This window comes from Thunnus maccoyii, chromosome 16, assembly GCF_910596095.1.
Source record: "Thunnus maccoyii chromosome 16, fThuMac1.1, whole genome shotgun sequence".
Classification (NCBI taxonomy): domain Eukaryota; kingdom Metazoa; phylum Chordata; class Actinopteri; order Scombriformes; family Scombridae; genus Thunnus; species Thunnus maccoyii.
The window spans coordinates 27,974,956-27,979,500 of NC_056548.1; positions in this window are offsets into that span (position 1 = coordinate 27,974,956).

A 4,545-nucleotide genomic window follows, 5' to 3' on the forward strand; every position below is an offset into this window, starting at 1 on the left:
GTTTCTTATGGACACACTGAGGAATCAGCACCACAAGTTCCTTTCTAGACATGTGCACCATCTCCATCACCTCACATTCACTGTTTTGCAATCTGCGTCCTTTCTGGGTTGTCCATTCCACAATGGCAGACAGAAAAACCTGCATATGCAAGCGTCATGAAAATCTAGGGTTTGTTGTCCAGATGCTGCACCAACTGCGTGTCATTGATCAGCCAAATCTGGTAACAGCTAAATAGTTACACACATGCCCCTAGGGTAGGTGTAAATCATGAAATCTCACAGAATCCACTAATGCTAAAATGGGATAAAATCTTGTGATTAAATGTTGAGTGATGTAATTTTTATGGTTAAAAATGAATAACAAATGAGAAAAAAAACAGCTTCTGTGCTCTGGAGTCTTGACTGACAGAAAAAAATGTGGTGCAGACACGAGATCTACTTCCAATTTAAATACATTCGTTTGAAAGTCGTGCTGACTGTCATGAAAAAAATGGAAAATTCATGTCCATGTACGTGAATCTGTAGATTAAATTTTATGATGATTTCACAATCTGCAATGATTGGTGAGTTGGTGATTGTGTGCTTTCATTTCGGTTTACAATCTTGTAAGTATGACTAAAACACTAGCTATATTAGTGTCATAACACTGAGTTATAGAGTGAGGTGTTGCTACAACAGATAACTAAAAATGCTGGTATTAGTATAATTTTCAAAATGCTGGTATTGATTTGGTATCTATGTGTCTATGGTATCTGTGTATTGATTCTTGTGACAGCCCTAATTGTATCCACTCTGTAATGTGGTTATTGAGTTTTTTAGAAGAATGGTTCCCAAACTGGGATCCAGAGACCACCAGTAGTCACTGGGAGGGCTGCAGGGGTTCCCAGCAAAAGGATGAATAGATTGATTTCACTTTTATTACACTGACTTCCAGGGAACATATCTCCAGGGGATTCGTTCAGACGAAATCCTCTCAAACACGGGTCTGTGGTCTTTTGTGCATCTACTTTAGAGGTCCTTGACATGAAAAAGTTTGAGATTGGGTGGTTTCTCAAAATCCCAAGAGTGCTGGATTTTTCTAGCTTCCATTTAGGTCCACTGCTCACTTTTTGCTCCTCTGTTATGTCATGTCATGTTATGCCATTTCTTTCTATTTGGAACACACAGAATTTGTACATCTGAACCCGTGATTTGAAAGTTTTTGTTGCTTAATAAATGAAATTCTGAATAAAATGTTTAACCAATTTCTGCTTTGATTCTTTCATAAATGTAATAAATAAGTAACTGAATAGTTATAATAGTATGCATATTTATAATATTTTTTCATTGTTAAACACAGCCATTTCGGTAGAGGCATTAAATATATGACAGTTGAATAGAAAGAATTTTGTTTTACTTTTGTACAACACTTTGTAGACATTTTACTGGCATCATTAAGTTCTTTGATAGTTGTCTTGAGTCCAAATTGGCTCTGCTGCTGGGCACTGATGTTGCAGTGGAACAACCAATCAGATTTCACTTATTATCTTATCTTATCAATGTTACTTCTTTGCATAAACTGTATGTACTAAATGCTGCACTGTAAGATGTTGTAAAGGAAAGCAGCAGTGCAACACTTGCAGGTTGAGGTGAACAAAACAGGAGAGTAACGACAGGATCGACATATGATCAGCTTAATTTAGCCGACAGTGATCCTTTAGAATATGGCCAGTTTGGCTCAGGACATCTCTACAGAAAACATTGTGTATATTTTATTGTGTATGCATAGTAATGGTGAAACAATATAATAAATATGATGCACTGGGATGCCATCAGCAATCATTGATTTATATTGTATTAAGGTGTTTCAGTTCAAATGAAATTATAGCACAGAGTACTGTTTACTTGCCTTAGCAGTTTTGTTTTGACTGGTCATCCTAACAACTGAGTTCTTCTCTTAACTCCAAACACACTATTATTGCCTCTGGTGAGCACACTAAATGCGCCATTTGAAGCAGAGGAGAGAGGCTTTTGTGTACTGGTTAAGTTAAATCACTACTGTGTTTAATTAGAAAGGGACTTTTATCCACATGATAATAAAACTTCAGTTAGATAATGTCTCAATAAAGCACCAAGACAATATGAGATGGATGCATTTCAAAATGTAGGACTTCAATAAAATAGAGAAATATGTCAGAGTATAACACAGAGGGAGTAAATAAAGTTCATCACCTCGCCCTGTGTATCATCTCTGCGGCGTGTTGTGCTGACTGTAGTGAATCTCCAGGAGACTGACTGTGTCTGTGTGGAAGGTCTCTGCCCTCACTTCCAGCAGCATGACTTGTGAATGGCTGTTTGGATGCAGTCCAGACTACACTCTGGCATAGTGCTTAGAGTGCAGAGGACTCTGCACCTCTTTAATGGTAGCACGATTTGGAAAGTGCAGGAATTACTGTTTCAGTGCAGCAATGCAGTGGAGTGTTACTTCTGCCAAGACTGGGGTTGTAAGATTATAGAGAAAACTGTATCCTAGAGCTCTGCTCTTAAAATAACCTTTAGAGTGTTTCTGTTCCCATGACAAGTGTGTGTGTGAGTGTGTGTGTCTTTCTCGTAAGCTAAATAGTGACTTTGCATGACTGACAGAGGAGAAAGCAGTTGATGCCACACTTTTAGCAGCAGAGATTTGACTTAATGCAGTTTTTGAGTACTGTAGTTCTGTCAACAAAAGATCTCATCTCTCCTTTATCCTTCACCATTATTTTTTTTTCCCCATGACAGCTGCCCGCCATACCAACATTTTATGACTTGATATATAAAACAAAATATTTTGAAACTTTTTGAGTGATTTTAAAACAACTTATACCATGGCCACTGAAGATTCTGGATTCTGATTAGCTGGAAAGTATGGATTACCTTTTAATATCCAGACAGTGTAACTGGACACATATGACAAAGGTGATGTTTGCTGTTCTAAATGAATGTATCAGTATTAATTCATAGGTAAGGACAAGAACTGTGAAGCTTAGCTAAGACAACCTGTGTATGTGAGAGAGATAGCTCTATAACAGTTTGAAGTTGAAGAGAGTTGTAATAATATTGTGTAGCAGGATGCAGTGCTTTCTCTCTTCTAACAGGTTTTACATGTGCAATATTTGAAAGCTGAGATATTTAAAATTGGTTCCTAGGCCTGGCATCATCCATGACATACATGTCAGGTATTATCCCTAATTTATTGCAGTATGATCTTTACAGCTCAATGAAAGGATTGTTAAAATGACTGAGTATATGTACAGTGATATTTCTTTGTCTAAACATATCCATAGCACTCTCCTCTAGGGGATCTTTAGAGTTTCATTTCAATCTAATCAAATTCATGGTAATTTATCATGTCTGCATTTGTATCCATTTATATGTATTATTAATTCCATGACTTATTCAGTCTTATAATTTTGTCTTCTGTGTTTGTACTTTGTTTCTCTCTCAGTCATTCTGTTTCTTTCTTTCCCTCCACACACTGCCTCACTCTTCTCAACTCACATCTTTTTTTTTCTCTTGCTGTGTCCTTCCCTCCTCTCTTCTTGCAGATCCCCTCTTATCTGTCTTTCACCTTTACTTTGCCTCTTTTACCCATCTTTCATGCTGAGCTATGCTGCATTTTCTGTAATACTATAATCAGTGGGTGGTATAGCTCTGAATTCAGCACAGAGTTCATTAAGAGTTTAAGTACCTCAGTCCACTTTGTGCTGTTTGACAGATAATTCATTTCATATTTTAAACAGTGGACATGTGCCCAAATTGTTATGTATATACTAAACAGACTGATGATTTTTATCAAAGGGCTAAAAATGTTAGCTTTTACATTAGGATGGCACTGCCCAGCAGCAATCCAGCCATGAAATGATCATATTTTATTCCATTTATTCAATTAGTGTCACTTTCATTCAATATTCTCAAGTTTCATGTCTTGTATCCAGTGGTGGAAAGTACCATAGTACATTTACTCAAGTACTGTACCTAAGTACAGTTTTGAAGTACTTGTACTTTACTTGAGTATTTCCATGTGATGTTACTTTATACTTCCACTCCACTACATGTCAGAGGGAAATATTTTACTTTCTACTCCACTACATTTATTTGACAGCTTTAGTTACTTTTCAGATGAAGATTTGACACAATGGATAATATAACAAGCTTTTAAAATACAACACATTGTTAAAGATGAAACCAGTGGTTTCCAACCTTTTTGGCTTTTGACGTCTTACAAAAAGCAGTGTGTAGTCGGGGTCACATTTCACATGTCTATGAGTTGTTAAATAGTGATTTTTACCTCTAAACTTCTCACATGCTTTCATTTCAATAAATGTTCAAATGATCCAATATTTGACCAAAAATCAAAGATTAGAGAAAAAGTCCAAAAGCTGAAAATAGATTTGTGTATCAGAACTTTATCTTTTTTTGTCTTTGGAGGGGCCTGACCTCTAGGTGGGGAACCACTGGACTAAACTAGCTGTATATAAGGTAGTTCAAACTAGCTACAACAGGAACATGCTGCTCTAACACTGATGC